At 39.8% G+C, this 16,041-nt stretch overlaps 1 protein-coding gene across 1 annotated transcript in view; it reads left to right on the forward strand.

Annotated features, from left to right (window-relative positions):
- Positions 1-16,041, forward strand: part of ACBD6 (acyl-CoA binding domain containing 6) — a 149,363-nt gene that overhangs the window by 22,491 nt on the left and 110,831 nt on the right. The window lies entirely within an intron of this gene.

The raw sequence follows: 16,041 nt of genomic DNA on the forward strand, positions 1-16,041 counted from the left end.
TACAGGGGAGTGCGTGCCCTATTTAAACAGGGGAATTCAACTTTAGCTCCAGCCACTTATTACTGTGAGTGCCCAGTAGTGCCAGATCGGATATGAAATCTAGTTTTTATGTGAAATCTCTTGGTTCTTAAATGTGAGCCATATCTACAGGCTACATTCAACTTGAGGGGCTCTGCCTGTTTTACTTTTGGTTTAACATGTCTAAATATTTCCTGAGCATTTCTACATTAGTATTGCAGGTTGACTTCAAACTCAGGTTCAAGATAAAACTTATCAACTCTTTATTCCCCTCATCTGCTTTCAACTGTTTTCTTCTCTTTTATTCCCTATCTTATTTAATGGTACTGCCATATACCTATTTAGTTCAAGTGAGAAACCTAGGAATAATCCCTGAACTTTCCTTATTACTTCTTAGTGGCCTAGTTAGTTACCAAGTCTCACTAGTTTTACCTTCTAAATATTTTACATTCACCGGTTTCTTTCCCTCCCTATTACTTTAATCTTCATACGTCATCATCTCTTGGCTAGATGTTGCAATACCTCCTGCATGTTATCCCTATTTTGTATTGGTCCCACTCAATCCTCTCTTCAACATTGCTTATAAGTGGCTTATTTTCAATACAGATGGAATCTTGGGTGAGCCAGAGAGAAGGAGATACTTTAAAAGAGGTTGAAGAATATTTACAATAGACAGTTCTCCAGAATAAATCTGTTTTTGAAAAAGATCTTTATGGAGCAGAAGGATTTTGAACAAAAACAAGGCAGGAAAATCCAAAATTCCTAGTCTGGATTAATATTGTTGAGATTTAGGTAAATTGAATTGTCTATAGAGGGCAGTGTTTCTCAGTTTAAAGTTACTGTAACTTCCTGTGAAGATAAAATACACTTATATTGTGTTTATTTTGTGTTTTTGTTTCCTTTATACACACACATTATAGTAAGGTTAGAAATTTAAAATTCTTAGCTGTAAGTAATCAAAATGTAATGTTTTAATGAAAGATAACTATATAGTCTCAATATAAAGAACATTATTTTTTCTATCCAAAAATGTCTGTTCTTGGAATGATAGATGAGAACTAAAAATGAGAAAATATTTTGTTTTATTCAAGTCATAAAAGTTAAGAAAAATAAGCAACATAAATTTCATTTGGTAATCCAGGTTTATTAGAAAATTTAAAGAAAATTGGTATCTTGTATAACTAAAATTTTCTTTTACAAAAGAAATCTTAAAGACTTTCTTATTTGTGCAGTAAAACAGGATATATATTTTAAGTGAAGCAATTACACATTTGAGTAGACTAATTGGATTATGTTAGTAAAGCCATAGGCAGAAGAGTAATCTTTTTGAAATGGGTTATTTCAGACTAGAGGCCTGATGCACGAAATTCGTGCAAGGGGCTCGGCCCTTGCAGCCCTGGCTGCCTCTGCCAGTCCTCGCAGCACCGGCTTCATCCGAAATGTTGTCTGGACGATGGTTCTGCTGTCCAGTCTAATTAGCATATTAGCTCTTTATTATATAGGATTTGTTTTAGTTAAAAAACATTTTGGGTCAAATGTGTTAGCTTCCATATACAAGTAATATCTGATACAGAAAAGCATGATGAATTAGTAAAAACATAAAGTGGTTCTACTGACTTTATGAGGGTTGCCACTATGGAACTATAGAATTTTGAATGGTTGTGTATATGTATGTGTTTGCCAATTTAATCCAGTGGCCCCTATTTGTGGTTTTAAAATGGGTAATGTTTTGTTAGCTTCAGAGGGGAATTGACAGATCGATAGTCATCTGATAGATAGTATTTTCACATTTTTCCATGCGTTTATTTATTTATTTAGTTATATTTGTCACTTTATGAAAGGAAGCAGTATGTGCCTGTATGTGTGTTTATGCAAAAACTTTGAGTGACAACTTCATTCTTCATTAAAAAAAAAAATAACTTAGTGGCATAACTTAGCAAAACTTGTGAATGTTTTTAGGGCTCACATTTTGTCTTTAAAATAACACCATAGTTTTGCACCAAAAATCTCATATAAAGTTAGTTCGGAATAAACATGTTTTCATTGATAGTGGGATTAGGTTGTGCTGGAACCAGATTCTGAAATATGATAGGTGTTAGTTTTGATGTTTCTTCTAGCATTATCTAAGACATAATAAGTGTTGTCATCTTCCAGTTTTATAGTTTCTCTTCAGATTAAACATTTCATATATTTCAAAAAAATTTGGTGAAACTCTTAGTAAATTGAATTGTCTATAGAGGGCAGTGTTTCTTAGGAAAGATTTTTTTTTTTTTTTTCATCAAAATGTGTCCCGCCATGCTGAGCGTGACTCAGTGGTTGAGTGTCTACCCAGCAACCAAGAGGTAATCAGTTCAATTCCCTGTCAGAGCATATGCATGGGTTACGGGCTCGATCCCCAGTGGGGGTTGTGCAGGAGGCAGCCAATCAATGATTCTCTCTCATCATTGATGTTTCTATCTCTCTTTCCCTCTCCCTTCCTCTCTGAAATCAATAAAAATATATTAAAGAAGAAAAAAAAGTGTCCTACTTACTCTTTTAAACATATAATTAGGTTTTGTTATAGCATTTTATCATGTAACAGCTATAACACTGGACCATTTTAAATGTAGGGCCTGAAAATCTAATCTAATATACTTCATTTCTATTCTAAAATATACCAAAAAAAGAATATACAAATTCTTTTTTATAAAAGGTAAATTTTATCTTTTATACACACGCACGCACGCACGCACAAACGACACGGAGTAAAAGGTGTTCTTAGTCTCATTAGTTCTTTAATAATCTTGTAGGTAGGTATTATTATTCCCCTCTTGTAGACGAGGAAATTAAGGCTCAGAGAGGGTATTTTAACCCAAAGGTTAAGTAACCAACCCATAGCTAGAATATACAAAAACAAGAGGTCAGACCTGAGCTTGTCTAAGAGACATGCATTTTCACCACCCCACATTGCTCAAAATGTTTTCATTGATGTATTGTTTTATTTCTGCCTTTTTCTTAAATATTCATCAAATGTTTGACCCTAATGTATTGGAGGCTGATACTCTTTTCTAGTACTACCTACACTTTTAAAAGTAAGTATAGATTTCACTGTATTTAAGCCAGCCTAATATACTTCCCATTTCATAACTTTTTAAAGAGAAATATACATCAGATTTGTTTCAAAATGGCTTTATAGCTTTGTATTCTTCCTTGACAACATAGTATTCTTGTATTTCTCACTGGATATAAGTTCATATTAATGGAATTACTAATAAACTAGAAGCCCGATGCACGAAATTTGTGCTTGGGGGGTGCAGGGTCCCCTCAGCCCAGCCTGCAGCCTCTCCAATCCGGGACCCCTTGGGGGATGTCCGACTGCCAGTTTAGGCCCGATCCTGGGGATCGGGCCTAAACCAGCAGTCAGACATCCCTCTCACAATCCTGGACCGCTGGCTCCTAATCCCTCACCTGCCTGCCTGCCTGCCTGCCTGGTTGCTCCTAACTGCCTCTGCGTGCCGGCCTGATCGCCTCTAACTGCTCCTCCCTGCCGGCCTGGTCACCCCTAACTGCCCCCCTCCCCGCTGGCCTGGTCACACCTTACTGCCCCCCCGGTGGCCTGGTTGCCCCCAACTGCCTCCCTCTGCTGGCCTGCTCGCCCCTAACTTCCCCCCCCTCTCCGCCAGCCTGGTCGCCCCATGCAGCCTGCTATTCAGTTGTTTGGTTGTCCCTCACTAACCCCTCTGCTGGCCTGGTCGCCCCACGCAGCCTGCTATTCAGTTGTTTGGTCGTCCTTCACTAACTCCCCTGCCGGCCTGGTCACCCCATGCAGCCTGATTTTTCAGTCATTTGGTCATCTCTCACTAACCCCCCTGCTGGCCTGGTCATAAGCAGCCATCTTGTGAGGGTGTGAGGGTCAATTTGCATATTACTGCTTTATTATATAGGCTTAGAAATTGTAAAATATTAGCAAAGTGGTCTTTTTCTTTATTCTGAAACAAAAGTCTGCATAATATTTTGGTGAGAATTTACAGTCTTTGGAAGTATTTGGAAATATTACATTTAAGTGGAGATTTACAGTGAGAAATCTTAACATGGAGTAATATAATTTCAGAATTTTAATTTTATTATGTATAACTGTATATGTACATATAAACATATCAATATAGACATTAATTAACCTTTTAATGCAAGTATAAGATTATAAGAAATATTTTAATCAGGTAAATCCAAAGCTTCTGTTTTGGTGGTGATGGTGTATTAATTTGTCATGTACATGTATACATGTTGTGTGTATTTTTAAATGTCCTTCATACTACCTACTATTATTTAGCATCTAATATCAATAGTTTGATGGTGTTATTAAGAAATTAAATAACATTTAAAACCTAAAAAATAGCAAAGTTGTGCCTGCATTTGGTATTAACATTGCATCTCAAATAATCCTATCTCTATTGTGTACTTTACCAAAAAATGTTTGGACAATTTAGTATATCACCATTTTAAAGTTTTTAAAATTTTTAACATTTTGGGATATTACAATTTTTTATTATAAACCTAGATAGATAAGTTTTAAGTTTGATCTCCCTATCTCCCAAATTTGTATCATTTACAAAAGTTTTATATGTTGAGAGATTGAATTTTTAAATGTCTAGTATTTTGTACAATAGTTGACTAAATAATTTTTATTACTATTTTAATCCTTGTGTCCTTTCTACATGTTGATTTTTATAGTCCATGGAGCATTTCTCTTATGTTTTATTCTGTGGGATTACTCTATATTTTTGTTCTTTACTCAGTACTGCACTAGATTTCTAGATTTCCAAGTGCTATAGTCTTTGTTTTCTTTTTAGATCTATTTGTGTTGTAAAACTAGAGGTGACTATGTTAATTTGTCCTTTGAGATTCACTTGAGCTAAGATTTATTGAGCCTTTCAGGTTGCATTACTTAGCATAAAGTAATGCTGTAATCCTGCTGAAATCTTATAATAATAATGATTAATTATATGTCATCTGAAATTTTTAAAGAATTTATGAACTTTGAATGTGATTTTCCCAGTCCAAATCACTTAAGTTTTACTTCTTTTCTCTAGCATTTCTGCTGATCAATGTAAAATAATGAAATCATGCAGTATCATTATTGTTATTGGGCTATGACTTAAAAAACTACTGAATTAGAAGATTTTATGATTTTCAAAAATTATTATTGGTGATACATACACACACACACCTATACCTTTGTGTTTGTGGTATCTTCCAAAAAATTTTAAATTGGGATTGTTTTCCTTTAGACCAACAACTAACCTCCTTTGGTCTTACCTGGTGTTTCCAGGGATGCCTGATGGGATGCTTCAGCTGACTTCCCTAAGTCCTGATGCTGTTTTGTCATTTTCAGCTACTCTGCGTTGTTCTTGTCTATCGTTAAGGTGTGCAGCAGCATTTTTTCACAGTCTAGCTTTTTGCCAGGTGTCATCTAAGCATGTAAATCAACTCTGAGTAATGAAGTAATGGAAGAATTAACATATTTGGTATGTAAATATGTTATGTTATAGGATATGTTAACTTAAAGAACTGTTTGACACTGTCCTTGGAACCCCCTCAGGTCAGGCCTTGGTACGTGTATGTTTAAGTTCCTAAAGTTTCAGCACATCAGAAATAATATCATGAAAAGCATAACTTTAGAATAAGAAATGTAAACAGGTTTCTGTGTTTGAGAGTGCGTATGTGTCTCTGTATGTGTGCATCTTTAAGAGGTTTTTAATGAAACACATTGGTATTAACCTCTACTAAGGCTAAAAACCATGTATTTTTAATAATTTGTTTTCATTTTTGTGCTGTAGTCTTTTCACTACCTAATGCTTGTTGGAAAAGAGTGAAGTCACTTATCTCCTTTTTTCCACGATGACAGATTAATTTTAGATTATTTAAATAATTTAGGCTCAAGAAAATACACAGTTGCAAAGTGAACAAGACAGCAGTTGCAAGTTTCTATTAAGTTATTTTCACAGGTTAATGCAAAATGCTCTAAAATTTTGGAAAACTTAGAATATACTTCTATTCAAATAACACATTTTTAAGAAATGGGTTTATTTTAACCACAAAATGGTTAAGTATTTTAACCCACCTCCACACAATGGCATTTGGTTTAAATGTCATTTCAATCACATACTTTAAAATTCTATTCACCATTACTTTACATAGTCTTTTAAAAAAATTTTTATAGTAAGCACAAGCAGAGTGGCCTTTTAATGCCTGGATGTTATAAGATGCTTTGGATAAAGCATTTGTTTGTATGAAAATAGTAAATGCTATGCTGCTCACTTTTCTACGCCACTTTCTCTTTTTCCTGTGTATTGGAGTTCCTCGTCAACTGTGTAAATATAGAATCATGGAGGCTTGAGAATTTCTAGGTATTTGAAATGTAATATATAACCTCGAATAAGTGTGTTTTATAGATAGCCCTCATTTCATGCAGAGGCCTGTATTTAAATAACTCATATCATTGCTATTCTAAGTAGTGCTTTTGCAGTCAAACATCTGAAAGGTGATTGACTTTTCCCCCATAGCTCCATAATTTATAAGAAAACATAAAATGAAAAGACTAAACCAAGATGATTTTGGTGCATTGTTATAATCTTAATATCAGTATAGAGAATAAAGACTAAGTCTGTTCAAAATAGATTGGTTAACTTACTGATCAACTTAAATTTCATAACATAACTCCTTTTTATTGTTTAGTTTGTGTGTTTTTTTGCATTTAATTTGTAGGTGTTGGGTGTCTTTGATTTTATGTCCTTTGAGAAATTTATGATCAGGTACTTTATTTATGACATCGTAGCCTCAGCTTAGGCAATTGATTGAAATACAATGTAGGGCAATTTAGTATGTATTTTTCTAAAAGCTTAAATTAGGAAAATGAACCAACAGTGCAAATGTGAGTTGTTTTGGAGCAAGGTAAGAAGGCAATGGCAGGTTAATTTCTTTATACTTCTTTTGGTCTTTTATTATTAGAATCCTATTTATAATATTTGATATAATTTGCTTTTAGAAATTTGTAGTGTATTGTCATATTTTAAAGTTGTTAAGGAAGATTATAATTCACTGAGGTTATATATATAGAGAAGAGTTTGTAAACTATAGAGTGTAATGCCAGTAAGTTATTTTTATTATACCAACTATAATATTTAACAGGGGCAAGAATTTTATTAATATGCTACCAAAAATAAATGGGATATAATGTTAGTGTAACTGGGGAAGTTAGTGAGTGATAACATAGCACATGGTAGACTGTGTTGGATAAATGACTAGGTTGAAATTATAGAGAAATTATTCAGAGGGAAAAGTTAATATATTTCCTTTTTTGTGGCTGCAAACCCTGAATCATAAAGAACTGATTTAGTTAAGTCTTAAGTCATATTCCTTTAATTTAGTGTTGGAAAATACAGTTTTTCTCCATATATATCGAATCTGTCAGCTGTATGAATTAGATTTTGTTAACCAAGTTGAAAATAAATATGTTCATTTAAAAGAAATATATTACAAAGGTTTGTGTTTGAAACACTGAATGCTACAATGTTTTCAGTCTGTCTGTAGAGTAATCCTCTTGTGGACGCAATGCAGTTATTCCCATCACAATGCATGTGAAGTAAGACTCTCAGCTATTTGACACAATTTATAATTTGAAACCAAAAATATTAGTAACTTTGCAGCTTTACAGTTAGAGCTACTATATGTTTATTGGTCTTTCAGTATTTAGAGTATGGCAGAGGTGAAAAAGAGAGAGTAGGTTGACTCTTGGGTACAATTAAAATACCAAATTTTAAAAAACACATGCTCAGGGTAATTGAAAGGAAAAAAAGAGCATAAGAAAAAGATTTTTATAACAGATTTGGGGTTGACTTTCTAGGTGCCTGTCCTTGTATGGAAAGGTTCTGTGTTGGAGATTGCTATTTATTTATTTACTAGAGGCCCATTGCATGAAGAGATTCGTGCAATAGGCCTTCCGTCCCTTGGCTTCCAGCACCAGTTTTCCTCCGGCACCCGGGACCCAGGCCTTCGCTCCGGCCGGAGTCTACCGTCTTCGCTGCAGGCTCCGGAGTCTGCAGTCTTCATCTTCGCTGCTGCCGGAGTGCTGCTCCTGTAGATCCCTTCGCCCCCCACCCTCCCTCTCTAGCAGGCTTCCGGCCCTGCCCGGCCACTCCGCGCCTGGAGCAGCTGGGTGGCCGCCATCTTTGTCCTTCTAATCTGCATATCCCCTCCTAATTGGCTGGTGGGTGTAGCAGAGTGATGGTCAGTTTGCATGTTTCTCTTTTATTTTATTTTTTTTAAGTAAATCTTTATTGTCCAGATTATTACAGGTGTTCCTCTTTTATTCCCCCCTCATAGCTCTCCTTCACCTGATTCCCCACCCCACACCATGCCCTTAACCTCCCGCCACTGTCTTCATCCATAGGTGTAAGATTTTTGTCCAATCTCTTCCCGCACCCCTCACACCTCCTTCCCCCTGAGATTTGTCAGTCCGCTCCTTTTCTATGTCCCTGATTCTATTATATTCGCCAGTTTATTCTGTTCCTCAGATTTTTTATTCACTTGATTTTTAGATTCACTTGTTGGTAGGTATGTATTTGTTGTCATTTTGTTGTTCATAATTTTTATCTTTACCTTTTTCTTCTTCCTCCTCCTCTTCTTAAAGAATATCCTTCAGCATTTCATATAATCCTGGTTTGGTGGTGATGAACTCCTTTAGCTTTTTCTTGTCTGTGAAGTTCTTTATCTGACCTTCAATTCTGAATGATAGCTTTGCTGGGTAGAGTAATCTTGGTTGTAGGTTCTTGCTGTTCATCACTTTGAATATGTCTTGCCACTCCCATCTGGCCTGCGTAGTTTCTGTTGAGAAATCAGCTGACAGCCGTATGGGTACTCCCTTGTAGGTAACTAACTGTTTTTCTCTTGCTGCTTTTAAGGTTCTCTCTTTGTCTTTTGCCCTTGGCATTTTGATTATGATGTGTTTTGGTGTGGTCCTCTTTGGATTCCTCTTGTTTGGGGTTCTCTGCGCTTCCTGGACTTGTAAATCTATTTCTTTCACCAGGTAGGGGAAATTTTCCGTCATTATTTCTTCTAATAGGTTTTCAATATTTTGCTCTCTCTCTTCTTCTGGCACCCCAATAATACTGATGTTGGTACGCTTAAAGTTGTCCCAGAGGCTCCTTACACTATCTTCATATTTTTGGATTCTTTTTTCTTTTTGTTTTTCTGGTTGGGTGTTTTTTGTTTCCTCATATTTCAGATCTTTGGTTTGATTCTTGGGGTCCTTTGATCTACAGTTGAATTTCTGTATATCTTTATTTCAGACAGTGTATGCTTAATTTCTGACTGGTCCTTTTCCATATTTTTGGCATTCTCATTAAGGTCCTTGAAGGTCTCACTAAGCTCCTCAGAGGTCTCATCAAGTTTCTCGGCAGTTTTTAGAAGATTGAGTAACCTTATAAATGTGGTTTTGAATTCTATGTCCAGTAGTTTGCTTTCCTCCATTTCTTTCATTCGTGATGTATTTCTTTGTCTCTGCATTTTGCTGCTTCCCTGTGTTGATGGAGTGGTTTTCTGTGGTAGGTGACCAGTGGTTCAGCCTATCACCTGAGGTGGACAGTCTTGGTGCACCACTTTGTGGGCTGAGTGCAAAGTCTTGGTGTAGTTAAGCCTTGATTGCTGTTGGTACACTGGGAGGAATTGACCTCCAGGCCAATAGGCTGTGAGGATCCGCTGTGTCTATAATGGAAGAACTGCTGTGCTGGAGACACACTTATGGGGCAGGACTTGCTTCAGTGGGGCTTTGGTGCTCACTGAGTCTGCCTCTTGAATGTGTCACTTATGGATGTGAGGAGTTGAAATCTGGTGTCGTCTCACACTGACCACTAGATACACTAGCTTCTGGATCTTCAATGGGGTGCAGGTCAGCTACTGTCTGAGGCCACCCAGCAGGAGCTACAGCGAGAACTACAGTTTTCTCCTCTTTGCTTGGGGTTTGGAGGTTTTGGAGCTGTCTGACCAGAGCTGCAGTTTGTTAGGTTAAGCTGCGATAGGGCAGACCATTTATATGCAAAAGCCGCTGCGTGGAGCTTGGGTGGGTTTGTAGATTGTACGGGGCGGGGTCTCAGGGAGTCACTAGGCTAGGGCGTGGCAAACAGTGATGGCTGCCAGTCAGCCATCTCTGCATCTCCGTGTTTCCAAGTCCCCACGTCCCGCGCTCCAGCGCAGTAAACAATGATTGCTGCTGCGCAACTCTGCAAGAAAGCCACCCTCATTTTCCGACCTGATGGCAGACAGTCCAGCTTCTCCCCGTAGGAGTTTGGGTCCCCAGCGTCTCCCCAGAGACTGGAGTTCAGAGTAATCGAGAGCTTGTCTCCCTTCAGGTTGAAAAAAGCAGCACACCCAGTCACCTGCCACCAGCCTGATTCACCTGCCTCCATACCTCAGCTTTTTAGCGCTTGTGCACGTCTCAATGCTCTTTTCTCTTTCCTTCTAGTTGTAGAACTTCGACTCAGCCAGCTTTTCTGTGGTTCTGGGTGATAGACATTTTGTCTTTTAGTTGTAGTTTTGAAATTGTTGTGCGAGGCAGCAGTTTAGGTGTTTACCTATGCTGCCATCTTGGTTCGGATCTGCATGTTTCTCTTTTATTAGTGTAGATTTATGACAGCATTGCGGATGACTCCCTTTCCCCCTCCACCTAGCCCCTGACCCACCCCATACATTCCCCACACTATTGTCTATGTCCATGGGTTATGCATATATGCTCTTTGGTTGGAGATGGTTATCTTACGGTAAGAGACAATTTAAACTGGACACTGGCAGTGAGGCTAGATTGGCTTGGAGACAGGGGTCAGTGTTCTGACCGATACTGAAGCATTTTGGATGGAAATGCCAACTTTTTTCATATGCCGAAGTTTCCCTAATTGTGTGAAATATAATGATGGAAACCAGGTATAAGGAAATTGTCATGTTCTTGCCTTATCCTTTTCTGTTATAGTTGCAGACAGAATAACCAGTGAAGATTTTATGATGCTGTATTTAAGCTCACTAATAGTTTAAGTATATTGACTCATAGGTAACTTGAAGTAACTTTAGGACAATGGTCGGCAAACTGCGGCTCGCGAGCCACATACGACTCGCAAGCTGCGGTTTGCTGCTCCGTTGACTAATGAGTTTGCCAACCACTGACCTAGACTCTCGATTCCAATAATTACAGGCTATTGTTGTTCCTTGTGATTAAGCCCCTATCCCAGTGGTCGTCAAACTCATTAGTCAACAGAGCGGCAAACCGCGGCTCGTGAGCCGCAGTTTGCCGACCACTGCTTTAGGAAATAGGGCAGACCTAAAAGTAACAGAATCCTGTAGTTTAATTAATTAAAACTCCTAATGGAAGGGTGAGAAATTACACCTGAAGTTTATAAGAATAAGCCAAGCCCAGAAGAAATACAAATACAAATGCCAATGACTAGTGAAAGATGCAGAATCTCACTACTAATCAAGAAATGTAAGATAGAATAGTGTATACTTTCTTTTCAGCTGATAGGTTGACTTAATAGGCTGCTGGCAAAGCATGAGGAAATCACAGGCATGTACTTTGATTGGAGTGTGAATTGATAGCCGTCGTGTAGGAGATGTTTTCTTTGCCTTCTGAAACCACCTACACATTTAGCCTCCTTTGAGGACCAGCTTCAGCAGGGCCTCCCAACTGAGTAGATTCATGAAAGTTTTGATTCCTATCCCTTCCAGGCTGGTGATGTGATGGGTTGTGTGTGGTAGAAGCTCTATTTCCAGCAGCTGTTTGGAGGTGTTAGGTAGCAAGCCTGGTTGGGATGGAGGTAGGTGGGCAAACTTTGACAAGGAAAGGCAGGAAATGGGAGGGAACTGGCAGTGAAATTGCTTTTCCTTTCTTCCTTTGTTGCCTCTTCTGAGACATTGTGGCTCATTTATCCTGTGTGACCTAGCTCAGTGAAGACAGCTCAGTAACTGTGCTGTCTTTTACTTACTTGCTTTTCCTCCTTACCTTCCTTACCTCCCTTTACTTTACCTCTCATTCTTCATATCCTGGTATTTCACCTCCTAAGATTTCCTGAGCTTGCAAGCTTTGCCTCAGGTTCTTTTCTTTAAGGAATATAGGCTAAGCAACTAACAATCCCACTTCTGAGCCTCTATTCTACAAAAGTATTTGGAAGTTCTAGAAGATATGTGTATGTGGACATACACTGCAGTGTACCTTACTGAAAGGTTGGAAACCATCTAAATGTTCATCAATAGGGAAATGGTTAGATAATGATATATAATAGAATACTTTCTAGCAATAAAAAGAATGATATAGAAAGTTGTCCATGATATATTATATGAGATGACATGCAGTTCATTATGCTTAGTTTGACCCCATCTTGACAAATTAGGTCACTAGACAAATCAGATGTGTTTGTGCCCATATGTGATTTTCAGAATTTTCCTCTGGGTAAATCTGTGACTGCAAACTGAGCCAAAGTTGCTTCATAATAAAGGATGGAAACAAAATATGAGAATACTAGTGGCCCAGTGCACGAAATTTGTGCACATTAAAAGGGGATTAATTAGAGGAAATAATTTAATACTGCTATTTGCCCTTTCTCTATAATAGAAGTGTCAGAAATGAAAGAAAATTAGTAAAATATATATGAAAACCTTCCTCCTGTCAGAGTCTGGGACGCACCACGGGACCCAGAGTCAAGTCCCCGCCCACCCACATGTGCCTCAAAATTGCATGAGACCCAGACCCGGCCAGTCCCCGCTCCCATTGGGCTAGATCCAGACCTGGCCAATCCCACCCTTGTCAAGCCCCGCCGGGCAGGGGACATAGCCTCAGGTCCCCTGGCCTGGTGCCAGGATGGGGGGCGTGGCCTGAGTTCCCCCAGCCCAGACTGGGGTGGGGAGCATGCCTTGGGGTCCCTTGTCAAGCTTTGCCAGGTGGGGGACATGGCCTGAGATCCCCTGTCAAGCCCCACTGTGTGGGGGACATGGCCTGAGGTCCCCCGTCAAGCCTTGCCAGGCGGAGGGGCGCAGCCTCAGGTCCCCTGGCCCGGCACCAGGAGGGGGGCACAGCTTCAGGTCCCCCGTCAAGCCCCACTGGCAGAGGGGTGCAGCCTCAGGTCCCCCGTCAAGCCCCGCTGGGCAGGGGGCGTGGCCTGAGTTCCCCTGTCCCAGCACTGGGGGTGCACCTTGAGGTCCCCTGTGAAGCCCCGCTGGGTGGGGATCACGGCCTGAGATCCCCTGTCAAGCCCCGCCAGGCGAGGGGCGGGGCGCAGCTTCAGGTCCCCTGGCCCGGTGCTGGGGTGGAGGGTGCGGCCTGAGGTCCCCTGGCCTGGTGCCAGCGTGGGGGGTGCGGCCTGAAGTCCCCTGTCAAGCCCCACCTGGTGGGGGGCGCGGCCTGAGGTCCCCCAGCCTGGCACTGGGGCAGGGGGAGCAGCCTGAGGTCCCCTAGCCCAGCACCAGGATGGGAAGCGCAACTTGAGGTCCCCCATCAAGCTCCGCCGTGCGAAGGGTGTGGCCTGAGGTCCCCTGTCAAACCCCGCCAGGTGAGGGGTGCGGTCTGAGGTCCCCTGTCAAGCCCAGCCAGGCAGGGGGGCGCAGCCTCAGGTCCCCTGGGCTGGTGCTGGGGTGGGGGGCGCGGCCTCAGTTCCCCCGACCCAGCACTGGGGGTGCACTTTGAGCTCCCCTGTCAAGCCCTGCTGGGTGGGGGGCATGGCCTCAGGTCCCCTGGCCCGATACTGGGGCAGGGGGCACGGCCTGAGGTCCCCCGTCAAGCCCCGCTGGGCGGGGGGTGCGGTCTGAGGTCCCCTGGCCTGGCGCTGTGGTGCAGGGAGCAGCCTGAGGTCCCCTAGCTCAGCACCAGGACAGGAAGCACACCTTGAGGTCCCCCGTCAAGCCCCACCGGGCACAGGGCATGGCCTCAGGTTTCCTGGCCTGGTACCAGGGTGGAGGGCGTGGCCTGAGGTTGCCCAGCCTGACACCAGGGCGGGCAGCGCAGCCTGAGGTCCCTTGTCAAGCCCTACGAGGGCAGGGGAGGGCGTAGCCTCAGGTCCCTGCCGATTGCTTGTTAAGGCTCCTTATGGGAACTTGGCTTCAGCTGTAGGTGCAGCCATCTTTGTGATGGAGTGATGGTCAATTAGCATATTCCCTCTTTATTAGATAGGATTACTCCATGGGATTTGGAGGGAAATAATGAAATATAACTTTAAAATCTATGTAGATTATACTTTTCCTTTAATAGTATTTACTGACATTATAATTGACTGTGAATACTTATCTCTACCTTCCTCTAAACTTGAAGCTCTAAAAGTTTAAGAAAACATATCCGTCTAGGTCAGTGGTCGGCAAACTCATTAGTCAACAGAGCAGCAAACCGCGGCTCGCCAGCCACATATAGCTCGTGAGTCACGGTTTGCCGACCACTGGTCTAGGTCACCATTGTACTCCTAGTTAGGAGGCAGTGACTGTAAGTTGAATTAATAGATAAATGAGAAATAATATACGTATATACAGTGAAGTATAATATCTATTTCCTAGGTCATTTGGAGAACTATTGCTACTGAGCTTTTTAGACATATGTTATGATGCTAAAAATGTTTCAAAGCTATATAAGTGGAACCAACATTCTCAATTCATTTAATCAAACAATTTCATTTTATATGTTCATACCATTTCATGAAGTGAGATAGTAAACCACCATTCTGTTTCCACATTATGCAGCTTAATTATAAACTCAGGGTCAGACCTATCCTGGGAGGCAGCAAACCAATAAATCAGTATTACAAATGATATGCCCCAAAGGAGTGTTTACTGGTTACTTTAGCCAACTTATAAATGCATAGCTTAAAACCACAAGTAATTAGATGGGATCTGGAATAAAGGGAATGGCAAGTTTCTTGGTATTTGAGAGTTGTTACCTCTGTTTTGCTGATTTTCAGTCTAAGTTGTCACTGATAGTGTCTGTGTAGGTGTTTCAGATTTCACTTTCCAATAGTAAAAGCTACATAAACTTGATTATAACAACTAGGAAATAAAAATAAATCACTTAGAAGCAGCAAGTTTTCTGGACCATTAGAAAGAATTTCTTAAGCTTTTGGAATCTTAAGCTTTTTGGTCTATAATTTTTGGCATAAGTAAACTGCTAATAAAGATACATCTTAATGAAGATTTCTCATAATTGTTTTAATAATAAAACAAGTATTTTATTTAAAATTTAAGTACACCCAAAAATACATCCTTAATTTCTTTCTCCACCAAGTCAAGAAAACCACACATGTTGGGAAAATTCCAGGCTCTTGTTCAATGAGCATTATAATCAAACTGTGAAACCACTTACAGATCTCTTGATAGATTGCCAGTGACCACCAAAGCCTGTGAACTTAAAAACATTTAATTCAGAATACTTAAAATACTGTTTATATTCATCCAAATTAGGTAGTAGAACTATCATCTACAGCTAGACTAGGATAAAAGGATACTAGGGTAATTAGGTTGATGTACTTGATATTTTTCTTACTGTAAGAAATATGATGATGCCTCATCTTTGAAATATTTGAAAATGGTTAGCTGGAAAGACATGGTTTAAATTGTGTATTGATCATTGTTTCACTTTTATTATTTATTTTTTATTCATTATGTTAATAGTTTATTTCCTTTTTAAATGTTTTTAATGTTCTTCCCATGTTTTTTAATGTTCTTCCCAATCATGAGATTCTGTAATTTAGTAGTCGTTAAGGTAGCGTGCAAAATACTGAATTCCTGTAACTTGCATTGTACTACTATGATATAGCTTCTCAGTTACAAAGCAAGATTTAATAATATGTTCATTTGTTCATTTACTTGTTTTTCTTCAATCAACTTGCCTGGCATTAGTGTTAGATTTGGGGATACAAAAGTAAATAATCCTTTATCTTGAGAGATCAAAATCTAGTGAAAGAGAAGAACCATTTAAACTGGTCATTTCAGTGAAGTGTGAAGAATACTAATAACATTGTGAACAAAGGT

This window comes from Plecotus auritus, assembly GCF_963455305.1.
Source record: "Plecotus auritus genome assembly, chromosome: 12".
Classification (NCBI taxonomy): domain Eukaryota; kingdom Metazoa; phylum Chordata; class Mammalia; order Chiroptera; family Vespertilionidae; genus Plecotus; species Plecotus auritus.